Source organism: Phalacrocorax aristotelis, chromosome 12, assembly GCF_949628215.1.
Source record: "Phalacrocorax aristotelis chromosome 12, bGulAri2.1, whole genome shotgun sequence".
Taxonomy (NCBI): domain Eukaryota; kingdom Metazoa; phylum Chordata; class Aves; order Suliformes; family Phalacrocoracidae; genus Phalacrocorax; species Phalacrocorax aristotelis.
The window spans coordinates 23,214,003-23,231,155 of NC_134287.1; the positions used below are offsets into that span (position 1 = coordinate 23,214,003).

Below are 17,153 nucleotides of genomic sequence, written 5' to 3' on the forward strand. Positions count from 1 at the left end.
GTGCTGTGCCATGTTGTGCCATGCTGTGCTGTGCTGTGCCCTGTTGTGCCACGCTGTGCCATGCTGTGCTGTGTCACACCATGCCATGCTGTGCCGTGACGTACCATGCCACGCTGTGCCACGCCATGCCACACCGTGCCATGCCGTGCTGTGTCACACCATGCCACGCTGTGGCACACCGTGCCATGCCATGACATGGCATGCCGTGGCATTCTGTGCCGTGCCATGCCATGCCGTGCTGTGTCACACCACGCCATGCTGTGCCACACCGTGCCACGCCATGCCATGCCATGCCGTGGCATGCTGTGCTGTCACACCGTGCCATGCCATGCTGTGCCATGGCGTTGCCTGGGGTTGCCTGGGGCTGCCCTCCCCAGAGACCCCACTCTGCTGTGGCAGCTGGCCCCAGCTGGGCCTCTTTGATGCAAAACTGGGGATAAAATAAAAACCCTGAACTCCAGAAGTCTCAGGGCACAGAAGCTGGTTGAGATTTGTTGTGTATTCCTTCTCCCCGGAAAACTCAGCTGGATTAGTTCTACTTAATGCGTTTAGGGTCGTTCAAAGTTAATGTGACACAGGGCTATATGTTTGACTTTCTGAACAAATACCTTTGTTCCTGCTAGCCTGGCCAAATAAGTGCCCCAAGCATCCTCCCTCCTGTCCCTGCCGAAGGCAGGTTAAAGCCCTCCTGCCCGTGTGAGTCACACAGCAGCAATCCTCTGCAGGCTGGGGCAGGACAGCATTCTCTTCTCCCATCCAGTTTGTAGGGCAGAAACAAAATTCCCACTCAGCATTTGTGTAAATCCAGACATGCCCGCGGCAGCTGAGACCCCGGCCGGTGCCCAGCAGTGGCGGCAGCGCCCACATCCCCGTCCCCATCCCCAGCCGTGCCGTGGGGACCGGGTCCCCGTCCCTGTCCCTGTGGGCTGTTGGGGACAGTGGGAACCCGCCAGCCTTCCCGAGCCCAGGCAAGGGCAACACGTTCAAGGTCTACGTCTGAGCGCTATTTTTCCATTTCCTTTCATTAAGCAAAACCTCTAGCTGTTTATCTGAGCTATAAATAGTTTCCTCCATGTCTGCGTTTGCTCTCGCTGTGGTCAATAACACGTGGTGTTGGGGTTTGGGGATGGGGTTTTTAAACCTGACTGGTTTTTTTGCCTATCCCTAATATCAGAACAGAGCGCAAAAACAGATTAAACAAGGAGAGATTAAGGTAAGAGACGTATAAATGGGTCTAAAAATAAACTGTGGGCTCCTTAAGCCAACATGGGTCTGTTGCACACAGTGCAGCTCAGTGCCTTTAAAGTATGAGCCCCTTGATTTCTATTGGTGATAGAAGGAACATGTATAAATCCTCTGATGAAAGCAGAGTTCAGCTCTGTGTGTGTGTGTAGGGCTGGGGAAAGGGGTGAATACGCTGTGGCTTTTACCAATTCTGACTGATCTCATTTCCAGGCCACTCACAGAGCACAGAACATTTATTAGGACTATCTCAGAGTTCAGTTGCACTAACTTCATTTATTTTTTTAAATCACCAGTAACACCCACACAGAGAAAAATGAGTTTTTAACCACCTCGGCACACATTTTCCCAGCGCCACTGCTGCGCTCGAGCAGTGCCGGCCCCGTGCACAGCCGGGAGCTCGCAGGAGGCGAGCGAGCCCTCGTGCCGGGGCGCCTCAGCTGCTCGCCGAGCGGAGCAGGTCTGGCGTGTGTGTGCCAACATCCATCGCCAAATGTGGAGCGACGCCGCGCTCGGGAAGTGCTTTACCGAGGAGCCCGCTGTGCCCCCGGCGCGGGGCTGGGCTGGTGGAGGGAGCGCGGTCGCGCCGCGGCGTGGGGCTTTGTCACCGCTGCCAGCCCCCTGTGCTTCCCCAGCGACGGCTGCCTCAGCCCCGCCACACCGCATCTGAGCGAGGGCGTCGGCAGAGCCACGACGGGCACCAACGCCATCACCCGCGCGCAGCAGTTCGTCTCGGCTGCAGCAGGGAGGTGCTGCCCCTGCAACGCCGTGTATAACCTTGGGCTCGGACCATTTTGGAGGCTTTGCTCGGCGCCCCTGCGAGGCAGCCCTGCGGCGGGGGGCGTCTGGTCGGAAGGTGCGGGATAACAACCAAGATGGGGATCGCGGACAGCAGCAGAGCAGAAGGTGGCGTGGGGCTCCCTGCTTTCCTCCCTGCCTGATGCACGCTTCTTTTAATAGAGAGCAAAAGGGCTTACACCTTTGCATTTGCTTATTTCCCTATCTTGGATTGCAAAAGTGTACTGAAAAAACTGGAAGAACGCAGAGCCTGAGAGGATGATCTCCATCGCACTGCCACGTGCAGTACCCCTCCGTGCACGGCACAGGTGCCTGGGGAGGCGTGCAGATGGCTGGGGAAGCTGCCGGCGTCCCCGGGTGGGCGCTGGGTGAGCTCCCAGGCGGGCAGAGGGCAGCGGCAGGACTGCCACCTTTGCCAAATTGATTTTAACCTGGTGCTTGTTTCTTAAATAGCACTCGGCCTTTGTCATGGTGACACAAAGCCTGGTTCCTTTGGAGTCGGCTGCTGTGTGGCTGTCGGGCAGCGCCTTGTACCGCAGGCTCCTGCAGCCGCCCATCCCCAGAGGCCTCTGCAGGTCAGGGAGCCTCGCGCCGGCCGAGGACGCTGCTGGCCCCCAGCCGCAGGGCTTGCTGTGCACTCAGACACACGGCTTTAGGGACGACGCTGGTCACTGGCTATTCTGCAGTGCAAAACTCAAAACTGGTTTTAATCCCCTCTCATGCAAGAGATGTAAGAGTGATGCAAAACCCTCTACGAGCAGTGGGTTTGGGAGCTGGCGCCCATAAGAAATCCAGGTGTCGTGGCTTTCATGGCTTCTGATCTGCGTTTTCTGCCTTCGTGGCAACGCAGGCCAGGGCTGAGGCAGCAGCTCATGCTGGGGATGCCACCGCTGGTGCCCTGCGCCGCGGGAACGGCTCCAGCCCGGGGATGCTGGCTGCTCGTGGCACAGCGGGAGAGGGTGCTCCGCTCCAAGGGCTGTCTGCACTCGCCTCTGAGCAGCTGGAAGGGCTTGGACGGCATGAGCTCCATTGCAAAGACAGAGCCGCTGCGGGGTCATTGTGCAAGACCTGCCTGGGGAGGAAATGGAAAAATCACACATCAGGGGAGACTAAAGCTGATTCCTGAACGGGGAGGTCATGCCTGAATAGCGCAGAGGAATTTTCGCTGATGCTCTGAATAAGCAATGCAGCCCGGCAGGGCAGGGGGAGCCGCGCAGACAGGCCCGGCGTGCCGTAATTAGAGTGTGTGTAATTTCCTATCGGAGGCATTAGCAATACGTAAGGTGTGGAGTAATGGAAAATGTGGAAAGCTGGCACGCTGGCTTGAAAACTAGCTAAACAAGAAATAACCTTGTGCTTCTGTAGGTGTATAATAGAGAAGTGTCAATTATATATGGTTGGTGCCTAAAAGGATTACTGTGCTACAGAAAAGACTTCTTTGTCTGGAAAAATTACTAGTTGATAATGGAGATATTCCCCTCCCTTCTCTATTGTGCAAACAGTATCGGTGTATTTGCTTTGCCTTCTCGCTTGTGAAAATAGAAATGCATTTGCTCAGCATGTGTGTCCCCGCACCGCCAGGGCTTTACCGGCTTCACTGCTGGCACCTCGCTGCTTCTGCAAGACAAAAACTCTTTTTGCAAAGCCCAGTAGCAGAAGGAGAGAACCAAAGAGCTCACATATTCTTATATGTTTCATTTAACGTGCATTGTCAAACACTTGGTATTAGTTACCATGGAAAGCTTTCCATTCCTACCTTTATTTACAGAAAAAAGAAGATTATTAGTTTGGCTATAGGCTTTGTATAATTTTTTCACAAATAAAGGTTATTAGTATTTATTGACATTCAGAGGTTTGTTCAGGGACAAAATGTGTGACATTTGGGGAAATGAAGACTTTTAAATGTAGTGAGTCTTAGGAAGACAAAGAAAGCGTTTCCTGACTGAATTTTCACGTTGCTAATCTAAGCCAGCACCTCTCAATTGACTTGTTGCCCTCTGCTACGAGCTTTCCTGCAAATAAGAAATGGTGGTCAGAAATCACCTACTTTGCAGAACACCCGATGCATGTATATGCCGTACCTGTAGTACCAGCTGTCAGCTTGCGTGAATGGCCTAAAAGGGGAATTACAGATTTTTGTAACATAAACCATGTCTAACTTGTAAAACCCAACTCTGTGTGAGCTATAAGCTAAAAGAATGAGGTATTTTCCCCAACTTTAGTTTGAAACCCATGCAGCTTTCTCCATAATGTCTGTTTTTTCCTTGTAGGTGGATTGACTTGGCTTTACAGTTTATTTATATGATTTTGAGCGATGCAGTATATTACTTTAAGGAAAAAGCCAAGAGAAGACTGGGTATTAATTCTTACTAGAAGCAAAATAAACCTCCCCCTCTGCCCCCCAAAATGAGGCCCCTTCATTTACCGAATCTTGAGCGACTGGTTGGCGGACGGTGCCCGTGCAGCTCCGGGGCTGCTGCCTGCCCCTGCCTGCCCGCTGCCTTTGCCCGGGCTCGGGGGCTCCGCTCTGCCCCAGCTGCAGCGTGGGACATTTTGCTCCCAGCTGGCAGAGCCGCGGGGTTGAAGGCAGAACCAGGCTTATCAGTGGGTTTCTGCTTCTGGCCTTGCTGAAACACACAGGCCACGCGTGCACCCGCGGCGTGCTGTCGGGCTGCTGCTGGCAGCCAGCACTGGCGGGTGAGATCATTCGCTGCAGCGCCTCTGAGGGCAGGGTGACTGCAGCAGCGAGGTGGCAGAGGTTCAAAGTGGCCCTCAGGGCAATTGGGGAAAGTCCTCACCAAATTCAAGGCGTTTACGAGCCCTTTTGCTTTGACCTTGGCTAACTTGGGGCAGCTCAGGGCAGGGAGGCTGGGAGGGACGATGCTGCAACGGTGATTACTCTGGGGGTTGGGGCTGGGGGTTGTTATTCATGAGCAGGTGGACTTTGCTGGCTTGCGTTAGTGGGGACGATCAGACCACCCCCCAGCAGGGACCCCCATCCCTCCCCTGAGTGGCAGGGAGCACCCCCCCGGGGGATACCCCGGCTTCAGCAGCTTCATGGGTTGCAGCGTTGGCAGGAGCTCCCTGGGAAAAAGCAACACTGAAAAGTGCTGCTCGCCTGTGTGTCAGGGCTTGTCTCACCAGAAAAACATCCCTAAAACTTGCACCTCTCATTCGTGGCGTCATGCTGGCCAGGTCTCTGGCAGAGGTGGGGTGAGATGCTCTGGAGACACAGAGTCTCACGGCTGCCCAGGGGACCGTCCCTCGCCCCAGGACATGGCTGTACCTGATGGTGTAGCAGGAGAGAAAAGGAGGTCGACAGCGAGCATCACCGGACCCTGCAGGGACAGACCCGCTTACGGGGTCAGGGCCAGGGGTGCTGCTCACCCCAGGTGGGGACCCCAAGTTCAGTGAAGCCCCATGTGAAAGTTCTCGGCTCTCAGATTTTTCCATTCTAACACATTTTCACACGAGTATATCTTTCCATATCAGATAACAGCTTAGGAACAAAACCTAATTAGAAGTAGACTATGAGTTATCTTGTTTAAATAGTTAGGAATAAACTAAGCCTCCAGTTCTCTCTCCTCCGCTGCATGCCATGAAGGACTAGATCAAGCATTGCCACATGTGAGGTGGCTGGGTTTCCTCCCTGAAGAAGCCTTTGGTGGCTGTTGCCCTCTGCCTGTACCTTGGGCCATCTAACACTCACCTGCAAGGGCGTTTGGTCCCGTATGGTAGCATCATGGCCGCACGATAAGAGCTCCACAGACACCTCCACCTGCATCTTCGTGTTTTAAATTCGTTACTCTAATTTGGATCTTGATGTCTGGTCTGGGGTGAATCGCTGACTCACATTGTCTGGGGACACCTTGAGGTTTTTTTTCGATAATTGAATTAATACCTCCAGATTTGGCAAATTTCTGCTCAGAAACAACTAGGTTTTCTCAGATACCATCCACTTCAAAGTGTGGATTATGTCTGGCATTGCTCCCTGTGTAGCCAAAGAACAGACAAAATCACTCTGAATGGCACAACTTTCCATAAATCACGCCGAACCAGAACTTCAGCGTCACGTTTCCGCATGGCAAAGTAGCATACGCCAGGCTTTTATGCCAAAGGTATTATTAGTGAAATGTTGCGATCTGAAATTAAGCCTTTGAACGTGACTGCCCGGGGCTGGAGGGCATCGGGAGCGGCGGCCGGCATCCCCGAGCACCGGGGCCACCTGCACAAGTGCTGGTGAGCACCGGGGTCTTCCCTGATTCCTGATATCCCTGTTGCTGACTGAGGGAGTTTAACGTGGTGTACATTTGCAGAAGTCTTACTCTTTGGTTTCAACATTTGTGATACATATTTCTTGAAAACTCTGTATTCCAACAAGCTAACTCTGAATGTTACCTTTTCTTTGATTTAATTTAATCCCAGTGTTTATGCTTGTGTTTTGTAGTGATCTTAAATGCAGTAAAAAGGCTGGGCGAGTGCAATGCCTGGAGGAAACGTGCAACGCCCGCCAGCAGCAGGAGCCACGTCTCTGCCCTGCCAGACCACCCCAGCAGCGTCCCAGCGAGGGCCCCTGGCAGCACGTTGGGACAGATGAGAAAGTCACCCCAGGCCTCAGGTTCTTCTGCTAGCTAAAACCAGACAGAGATTAATGCCATTTTCAGGGAGAGAAAAAGAAAGGAGCTCCGTAGGTCATATGTGTAATTCAGGGATGAAGTTTCAAAGTCTGGATTTAGAAATGATAGCCAAAGGCTCTGAGAGTGTAATCTATCACTGGAACCGTGCCAGTGACTAACTAAAAAAGTCTGCCCCAAAACGTAAAAATCATGAATCATTCCTGAAAGCCAGAAGATGTTTCATAACTTTCATGATTTCAGACAAACTCTCAGCATCCTGTTTGCTGCCGGCCTTTGTTCTAGGGCTTTGACTTACTCATCCAGTAGGGAGGTTTACCCTGAAAGCGTGTAGGCTTGAAACTTGTCTTTGAAAAAACTGAATAAAGAGAGACACAATTTTCACCAAAATGTATGCGTATATGTGTACTGACGTTTCTCTGTCATTTGTCTGTGAGGAGCAGGAATATCTATACTCACTTCCCGGGCCCCGGAGCACGGCTGTTGATGTTTGCACGGTGCCGGAGCAGAGCGGCAGATACTCGCCGACGCCGTCACACCCGAACACCCGACGCGTGCGGCCGTGCCCGGAGCGGGACACGCGGTGCCGCCGGCAGCGTGGGCAGCGCGGGCAGGGAGGGGGCCGGCCCCCGCTGCCGCAGGGGCCTTGCCGGGGCAGCCTGCCTGCTCCCTGCGGCGAGGGCCGGACCCGCGGCTGCCCGGGGTGCTCTGCAGCCGCCGGGCACGCCGGGGCTCCCCCAGCCCGGCACGCGGCGGGTCGGCCGGGGGGGACGCGGCGTGGCCGGATGGTGGTCTGAGCGGGAAAGCGGCCCCTGGGGGGACTGCCTTCCACCAGTGCACGTCCTCTGCATGAAGGACGTTTTGTGAAACGCCGAGAGACCGCACGCTGCACAACAGTAGCAGATGTTATTTTAAAAAAAGTTTGTGTGTATGCATATATATATTTACATATATATAGCGTGCCGGGGTTTTACAGAGAAATATAATATGAGAGTTTCTGGCTGTGGTTAGTTTGCAATTTTAAATGTACCTATTCAGAGACTTGAGGAAATAACTTCTGGCTAATTTGACGGCAGCAGAATGGGACTTCAGTTTTCTGCAGGACTTCTAGTAGTCAGGCATTGCTCAGTGGATCTTTTCTTCCTGCAGAAACGGCCCACCATAGTGATTCAGACCTGGGAAAGAGAAATCACTAGTGGGAACTTCTGCACCAATGCCATTTCTCTCCCCTTCCCAAGGCAATGGTCTGCAGCATCAAAAAACCCTTAAAGCAAAGGCACCACCTCATGTGTTGGTTTTTTGCATTTTCTTTCCTTGTGCAGATCCCTAGAAGTTGGAGTCAAATGAATTCCAGTCTACTGAGAACAGTCCTGCTTTTTTTGGTCACACTTTGTGGACCCCTCGGACCCACAGGGGTCTGGGAATCCCAGTCCAGAGTCCAGTGGCTTCTCATCTGTTCGGTAAAACCCTGTATTTTGCATGAGGGGAACCTTGGGCTGCTCCGGGTTCCCCATTTTCAGATGCCATTATTTTACAAATGCCTAAGAGCAAATATTAATTATTGAATTATGCTTTAGGAGAGGCATTAGGGGATGCGATTACTGTCTTGCCTTTCAGGCTGAGAAATAATTGCTATACGTAATAGAACCTCCCCTGGGATTCCCTTATGCATTTCCATTTGCTGCAGTTGTAGGAAAATTACCGGCTTCACAGCAGGGCCGTTTGTCTTGACAGTGTCGTGCGGCCGCTGCACGTGTAAATCGGCACGCAGGGAGCTCGTGTCGCAGGGGCTGGCCTGCAGCCCTCAACGGCAGAGCTGTTGTTAATTTGCTTTCGCTGGCCCCAAAACGATCATTTTCCTCCTGCTCCCCTCTGAGACCCTGCCTTGCCCAGTTTTCTCAGCTAAAATCCATGGAACCCCTACCCCTCTCTTATGGACGACTCAAGGGGCCGGTAGGTATTGCTTATGTGATCACGCCTGCCAGTTCTGGGTGTGAGACAGTAATAAAAGCCCCTGCGTGCAACGGGAGAGCAAATACACAGCCCCGAAGTGCAAAGCTGTGCATGTGTAGGTAACGTGCCCACTTGCCTTCGTCGCCACCTGCGCCGGGGCAGGGGGCAGCCGGCTGTGGAGGCACCCGCCGTCGGGTACACGCCGCGGCACCCCAGTCCCGACGGGGGATGCAAGCCTCGTGCTATGATAAATACGAACACAACTTATAATTACGCAGCGCTGCAGGGTGAAGCGTCTTTCTGGGGAATTAATTAGAGGAAATGTGGAGGCAGTGACCATGATATGCAAATCAGGATGAATCACAGTTACTGAAAAGAGCTGAGTTTCTGTGCGCTGTGGCGTGGGGAGAGGTGGGTCAGGGCGCTGGGGCCGGGAAATGCGCCCGGGGCAGGACGGAGTGAGTCAGGGTCACGAAAAGTGTTCTCTTAGCAGCTCCGTAAACAGGCTCAGCTGCACAATCCAAAGCGTCCTTTGTGTCAGAAATGGGTGTTTCTTGCCTTCACATCAGGTTTTACCTCACATTTTATTGTCATGCAAGGTGCCATTTCACAAAGTGGATTTCCACACCGAAAAATGCAAATTTCATTTCTTGTGGAAGACAGTTAATGAAGGCTCCTCAACAGTTACCCTTGTTAATAGCTCTTTAATTCTCTAATGAATATTTATGAGTGGTTGCCTGAAAGCAATGAACCTTGGACTGTATGGACCAATATTTCGTATTGATTGTGTTTGAAATTAAAAGACTGGGGTGTTTGGGTTTTGGGGTTTTTTTGGGTGAAAAGTGAACAAGATGAGGATAGCTACCAATTCAGGGTGATTTTTAAAAAATTTATGGCAGTTAATGAATTATTCAGAAACCCCTTGCCAGAAGACGTGCATTCAGGAGGGTAATTCGGTGGTGTACCAGCAGCACCTGCCCGTTTCGGGGATCTGGCCGTGTCCCTGCCCATCGCGGCGGTGGCTGTGGGCCAGAGCTCCGGCAAACGCGGCCCGTGGCTCACCCCCGGGCAGCCCTGCTCCCCCTCACCCCTCGGCAGCAAAACGCTGTCAAAGCACCGTCCTTCTGCTGAGCTGCTCCAGGCTGCTGCCACCATCGCCTCCAGTTTATCTTGTGACAGGCAATTAAAAAATGAGGGTTCAGGCACCTGGGCCCCATTTTTGGCTGGTTCGTTGTGATTTCTTGCACAGAGACTGAGTAGTCTCATAGCACCGTGCTTCTAGATGGGTTATGTTCTCATCCTACTGTATATCTAATGGACTTTGGAAATCTCTTTATTAGTATTATAGTCATATATTATAATAGCTTTGATTCCTGTCTGCTAGCCATTGCACGCGTGCAGACTGCAAAGACTATTTCTGACCCAAAGAGCAAAATAACTGAAGGGAAACGCTGTCTTTTACTTATGTAGCGACATAATAAATGGCAAGATAACGCAGAGTATTATGCAGAAATTCCTTGTGTTCAATGACATTTTCAGTGTCTTCCTCCCTCCCCTCTGTCACTCCGTACAGCGATAAAATGCCATTTAGTAGAGGCAGCTGCTCGTCTTCCCCTGCGCGGAGCCTTTTTTAATCCAAGGTGCTGCGGTCCAAGGGGTGAAGCTGGTGCCTGCGAAAAGAGCTGCCACAGGCTTTGAACCGGGACATGTTTTGCTGTGCAGACTGTGTTCAGCTCCCTCAAAAGCAAGGAGAGAGTTTTTGCTAATCACCTCCCAGCTTCGTTCCTCGGGGGGAGCCGCCCGGGCCCTGCAGCAGCTCCCAGACAACCAGGGCTTGGGGACAGCGTCGGGGGGGCGGCGGTGCCCTTCTGCCCCCGTGGCGATGGACGCCGAGCTCCAGGTCCCATCTGGCTCACCTCCTGCCACCTCCATCACAGGAGCCTGCCTGGAGGGGTGGAAAGGCATCGTTTAATGGAGCAAACAAGCAAGCAATAGATATTAGAGGTTTCACACTTAAAATGTAGAAAAATAGTATCTTTTAAAATTCTGCTTCAAATGTGCTGCTGCTGACATACCATTACCATACCATTCTGCTTATTCTTACAGTAACTTTTGATATACACATCATGAGAATCTGGATGTTTTGTGGAATATGGGACACAGTTACGCTCAGAGAAGTCCTGTTTCAGGGCAATGCTTGGATGTGCCTGTGTCCATGAGTTACACATTTGCCCTTGTGCATACAGGGGTTTGAACTCCCCCGTCCCCGTGCCTGGTGAGCCTGAGGTCACCCCTCGGGTGACAGGCTCAGGACGGTGCCAGCCTGGTTGAAGTACCAGCTGACGCCAACCTTTGCTCAGCGCCGAGGCTTTACCCACACTTGCACTAACCGCCCCCGCTTCCCCTCTCCGCGCGGGGCTGCACTGCCTGCCGCCGGCCGGGCTGGAAAAGCCAGGACTGAGGTGGGGAGCGAGGCGTTCACGGCAGCGCGGGCGATGCTCTGACCTCCCAGCGCCATGCGGGCGTCCCCAAAGGCACCTTTCTTTCCCTCGGGAACACCCGTGCCCTCCCCTCTGCAGAGCTGGGGACGGTGGTCCCCTTCTCGTCCCGGGCTGACCTTCACGAGCCCGGCGCCAGCTGGAGACAGTATCACCATGAAGGAGCGACTAATCCCCTTGTGAAGCAGAGATTCAGTTTCTTTGGGAGGACAAACACTCAGAGGAGAAGTCCCAGAATGCCCGGTGCAGGGCATGCAGGCGAGAGCAGATGCTCCTCGGGGCTGGCGGGGCGCGCGGCAGGGTGCCGACATGGGCGCGCTGTTTCCTCGCCCCGCTCGAGTCGCCAGCGGAGCCTCTTGCCGGATCAAAGTTGTCTCTTCAGGCCTTTCCGCTCTGTTTGACTCTATCTTCAGCAAGGCGCAGAGCCGGTATATGAGGTTTCCCACACCTGTAGGAAGGGTCTCAGGATGATTTTCCTGCCAGGGGATTTGCGTCTGTGCTCCCCAAAGGGTTTTGGCAAACTCCCAGGTACGCACAGCTCCTGCCAAGGCGGGCATGCCGGCCTCCGCGTCCCCCCTGCCCACCGAGCCCGGCACAGCCTGCAGAGCCGTCCTCTGAATGCCGGTGTTTTGCAGGTCCCTCGCCTGCAACGGGCGGTCCTGCGACGTTTCCTGCACAGTCCCAAATCCCAAAGGTCCCTCTGCCTCCTGAGGAGGGGCCAGAGTGGACCTTGAGCAAAGCTTCACCTTTTTCCTTTGGAAAGTCTTGCGCTGGTACTCAAGAATAAGCATAAGGGCAGCATCCCAGGTAAAGTCTCCCCTCTAGTGACTGTGAGCTACAGGAATGGCAAATGTGACCTGTCTCCGTTCGAGCAGACAGCAATGCTGCGGGCGAGTGTCCTTCCCCAGGCAGGGCTGCCCCTGCGGCACCCCAGCTCCCGCCCAGCGGTCCCCCACCACAGCCCCCACCCCACTGAGGAGCTCCCGACGGCTGCGGCCGCAGAGCAAACGCTCCCGGTGCCGGACGGAGCTCACGGCCCTTCAACGGCAGCCCTGGGGGCACCACGCTCCATCGCCCTGCCGGGGGGTTTGCACGGAGCTGGGTGTGTGTGGTTTGAAGAAGAGGAAATCTGCAGGTGCTTGTCAAGCAAGTAGACGAAAATTTGTCTTTTACTTGTCTAGAAATGATGGCTTCTTATCAGAGGTACAGCCAGTAAGCAAAATAGCATAACGTAAATGCTTTCTGTTGAAAAGCATGGCATCGCTGTTAACAGTTGTGTCACACGTGGCTTCGAAAGGAAAAGGAATTTGCAAAATGAGAAGGAAAGGTGATCTAGTGTGTCTAGGCCTGATCTAAATGTCCCTGTTACTTTACTGACGCCACCACACCTAGCCATGGGGGGATGGCGTCCCTCTCGCTGTGCGAGGCAGTCCGTTGTACAGCGCTGCAGGGCAAGCTTTGCCCCGTGCCCTGTCCTAGTAGGTGTAAAACATCGCTGGTGGCCCTCACTATGCCCTCAGCTGGGCAGTCGCACCAGCTCTGGGCAGCCCCACGCCAGGCAAGGCGCTGGCCTGATGCTGGCTTTCTGCTTGCTCCATCCTGCTGTGTTCCAGGACTGAGACCTTGCTGCAAGCTCAGGGCTGCAAGGACAGCGCTTCTGTTCAGGAAAAATGATTCAGTTGAAGCAACACGTCCGCAGATCAGGCAAAGGCTACCCCCGCTGAGATACCCCCTACAAAGAGCTGAAGGCAACAGGCTCTGATCATCACTATGAACATGGCGCAGATTGTGGAGATTGGTTTATCCGGGCACTTTTTTGCTCTGATTCTCTTGTTTCTTCTGGGTTCGAGCATAAAGAAATAATATTCGAGAAGAGAAAAATCAAACACATTTAATACTGTTTAGCCAAAGGACGCCAGATGAGCTCATTGGGAGAAAGACTTTAAGCAACTTGCTGTGCTGGTTGCAAACCAGTTGGGTGGGGAGGGCCAGGCCCCTGCTTGCCCGAGAGCGGCGCAGTGCTGCCGGGGGACGTGGGCGCCCTCGGGGCAGCAGTCCCCCACGGGGGCAGCGGTCCCCAACCACGGCACCAGTCCCTGACCGGGGCAAGGACCAGCCCACGGGGCCCCCACGGCCCCGCGCCCCGGCATCGCCCCAGACGCGCGGCTGTCAGCCTGCCTGCCCCGGTGTGCTCGGGGTGTTCTGAACGCTCTCCTCTTCAGGGTTATGTTATCTGCTGGCCTTCCTCTGGCTGACATGGAGAAGATCCTAAGGCAGAGTTTCATCACTGGAGTTTATATAAAATGGTAGAAAAGCTTATGTGAGGGGGTTATTGGCTTCCTTGCTGCATTAGCTTTAAAAAACATAGGAGTTTAGAAGACTAGTAAATGCCAGAAGCTGCCAATTTTGGTACTCTCTAAGAAAGCAAGCCAAGAGGGATGCAGGGAGGACAGGAGTAGCAGGCAAGGGGGAGGAAAGACAAGTAGAAAACCTAAGCTCGAAACAACCACAGAAAAGCTTATCTGAGCGTGAGCTGGGAGGAGAGAGCGTGGCCAGAGCAGAGACCTGGTGCCGGCGGGGGACATGTCCTGGCGACCCACAGAGCTGCGTGCTCGGGTGTGCAAAACGCTGGTGCCGTAGCTGCAAAAAACCACCCCCTTGCAATTTTGGGAGAAAAAAATTAACGCTTGCAATAAGCAACTTATTAAAGCGTCATGAAGGGTACATGCACCCCCCGAGCCCATTGCTGAACACGTCAGGCATGCCCTCCCCTCTGCCCAAGGCTGCCGCTGCAGGCACCCAAACCCTGCCTGACTGGCAGATCCCTCGCAGCCTGCCGGTCCTCCCGCTGCTCTCCCTGCCCTTCATAAGCGAGCCAGGAACAGGCTACAGCCTATTTGCTCCAGTACTTTATTCCAGAATATTCTGGAATATCCCACATTCCAGGCTACTTAATTCCCAAATATTTTTTTACCCCTGAGGACATGAAAATCCACCAATTTGTAAGTGAAGAACAGCTGTTCGCAAACAAGAGCAGCACAGTTTGTAGTCACTCCGGCTTTAAATATTCGTGATCAGTACAAATTAAGTTTGCAATAGGAGTTGATTAAAAAGGACACAGTCAGTGTTTGTGAGCATTCATGTGAATTTCAGTTGGGTTTCTCTGATGGCATCCGTCCACATTTCCCTGAAATTTACTTTTCCTGTGCAGGACTTTATGGATGAGAGATGAGGAATAGCTGCTCTTCAGATGCAGAACAGCACACTTGTGCATAGGCAAATCAGTTATTGCGTATTTAGCTCCTACATATTCAGTATTAAAGTTGGTTGAAACATTTCTCCCTGGAACTGTTTCAGTGGGAGGGTACAGCTTTCCCTAAATTGTGCTTCTGAAATGGTATTTTGAAATGAAAGATTTCAAATTAGAGTTTCACGCTGAGATCAGAATGCCAGGACAGCTCAAATAGCTGTTGTCTGAGCTGAAATCTTGTGAAAGTATTCAGTGTCTCCACTTCTCACCCTAATTTTGGATAAAATCAAATGTCAAAATGACAGCATTTCCCACAGCAAATTCCTTTCTCTGGCCAGCTGAATTCATTCCTTGCCATTCGTTAGCTGGTGCCTAAGGCAGGTCACCACATGCCAGCGGAGAAAATAACAGCAATCCTTCCCAGGCCGATGCAGCTGCAGAGGGTAAACCGAGGCAGGAGCAGCACAGCAGCACCCTCGCTCCATGCCTCCAGCGCCCCCAGCGCCCCCAGCGCTCCCAGCGCCCCCAGTGCCCCCAACGCCCCCAGCGCCTCCAGCGCCTCCAGCGCCCCCAGCGCCCCCAGCGCCTCCAGTGCCCCCAGCGCCTCCAGTGCCCCCAGCGCCCCCAGCACCCCCAGCGCCCCCAGCGCCTCCAGTGCCTCCAGCGCCTCCAGCGCCTCCAGCGCCCCCAGCGCCCCCAGCGCCTCCAGCGCCTCCAGCGCCTCCAGCGCCCCCAGCGCCCCCAGCGCCTCCAGCGCCTCCAGCGCCCCCAGCGCCCCCAGCGCCTCCAGTGCCCCCAGCGCCTCCAGCGCCCCCAGCACCTCCAGTGCCCCCAGCGCCCCCAGCGCCCCCAGTGCCCCCAGCGCCTCCAGCGCCCCCAGCGCCTCCAGTGCCTCCAGCGCCCCCAGCGCCCCCAGCGCCCCCAGTGCCCCCAGCGCCTCCAGCACCTCCAGTGCCCCCAGCGCCCCCAGCGCCTCCAGCGCAGGGATCGCTCGATGGCCTGTGGGGCGCTGGAGTGGGATGCACGGTCACCCTGCTCGCCCTGCACTTGGGTTAGGGGAGGAGAGGCCTTTTCAGGAGCAATTCAGGGCTTAGGCATGCTGAGCCTGGTTTTGGAAGCACCTTTCTGTTCAGCAAAGGTGGAGTGAGCAAAGGGACTAGGCTGGGCTTGAAAGTGGCTAATGAGTCTGTGACGGGGGTCGTCTAACAGAAGGGGGCAGAAATACAGCACAGGGGCCTCCCCTCCCCATGTCCATGCCATGGGTCCAAAATCATGTCCCCCCTCTCAGCAGCGAGGTGACCCCACGTGCTGCAAATGACAGCAGCAGCGAGCAAAGGCACATGGAAGGTGCGAAAGCTTCCCCTTGCCTTCCCTTCTTCCTAAATACCAAATAATATACACCTATGGGACCCTCGGCAGGATGGAAGGGAGTTCATTTGCAGCTTAAGTGATTTGTGAAGCATAGCCTCAGTAGCTGTGGTCAAATACGGAGCTGCTAAAGTCTCTCTGCAGGAAGGAACTTTTCCCTAGAATATTAGCAAATATTTTTCCCTAGAATATTAGCAAACTTGCTAATGTTAGCAGTGAAAATGGAAGATAATGATGGGATTTCAAATGGACTCAGCTTACCCTAGCGCTTTACACAGAGAAGAATGGCACCTGTGGTTGCAGTAGCTAACATGATCGGTGACACGTAGTAACAACAGCGGATCTTGCTGATTTGGGCTGATAACCGCTCTCCAGGTGTGAGACGGGATCCCAAAGCTTGACAAAGCACAGGTAAAGACCTTGTACAAAATATGATGTTGTTATAAGCTGTTCCATGACCTTTAGCATTTGGACGTGGTTTTGCCAGCCTCCGATTTTGTGGCCGGAGCTGGGCAGGATGCTCAGTGTGGCGGGTGCTCCGCCGCCTCCCGCGGTCCTGGGCCCGGGAGAGACGAGGTCAGGGCTTCCGTGAACTCCTCGCCAGCCCTTCGCAGCCCTTCGCTGCTGCAGCCTGCAGGAAGCTCCCTCCCGCCCGCCCCTGTCACGGGCTGATTTATGTTGCTGTTTACTCCATGGGAGCTGAAGCTGCCGGGAATGGAAAGGTCTCTTCTCTGGAACCAGCTGGGCAGGACAGCGTTTCACAGCCCCGGGAGGGATGGCTGATGGGTGCGTGGCTGCGAGGCGTGTGCGGGGCGGGAGCGGGCAGGCCAGCGGCACCGGGGCTGCAGGGGCACGGTGCAGAGCTGCAGCGCTGCTAACGTTATTGCTGCGGCGGTTGCTGGCCGCACCTTGCAATTTATGGGAGGCACATGTCTAAGAATAACAGCTGATCGCTTCAGTAACAATGTCAGGCACGGTGTTGCCACTGGCGGAAATGCCTCACGGTGTCCTGATGGCGTGTGATAGCCATTATCTGCCTGCCCAAGGGGGGAGAGGCACCGCCACGGGGGTACCTCCGAGCACCTCGCTGCTCCTCCGAGGGAGTCTCCTCCAGCCCCAAAAGCACAGAGAGACAGTGGCGTGGCCGGACCAGTCATTAGTCCGCACGTTAACAACGCCCCAGCCATGCTCGCCACACGACTGCCCCATTGCATCGTGGCCCAGCAGCTCTGGGGAGGCGCGAGGGGTCCGCGCCGGCAGCGCTGTGCTCCCAGCCTCCCCTCCAGCCGCCGCAGCCCGTAGATGGGTGCCCGTGAGAGTGGAAACCACCGTCCTGTTGCAAAATTGTCTTTGTCTGCATTTATTGTATTTGCTTGTTCCAGAGGAGGCCTGCTTCCTCTGCTGTCCAGA

At 54.3% G+C, this 17,153-nt stretch overlaps 1 protein-coding gene and 1 long non-coding RNA gene across 4 annotated transcripts in view; one reads left to right on the plus strand and one right to left on the minus strand.

Moving 5' to 3' along the window:
- PWWP2B (PWWP domain containing 2B) overlaps positions 1-17,153 on the plus strand; it is a 109,920-nt gene that overhangs the window by 58,119 nt on the left and 34,648 nt on the right. For 2 of the 3 annotated variants that reach the window (XR_012662859.1, XM_075107874.1), the window contains one exon: positions 6,488-7,064. The exons of the other annotated variant lie outside the window; for it this stretch is intronic. The gene's annotated coding sequence lies outside the window, so the exon portion shown is untranslated. Of the gene's footprint in view, positions 1-6,487; positions 7,065-17,153 lie in introns of those variants that run through there. 3 annotated transcript variants of the gene reach the window in all.
- Positions 12,999-16,415, minus strand: LOC142063761 (uncharacterized). Its single transcript, XR_012662860.1, has 2 exons — positions 16,005-16,415; positions 12,999-13,412 (listed from the first exon to the last, which is right to left on the minus strand). It is a non-coding gene; the product is annotated as an uncharacterized LOC142063761 (long non-coding RNA).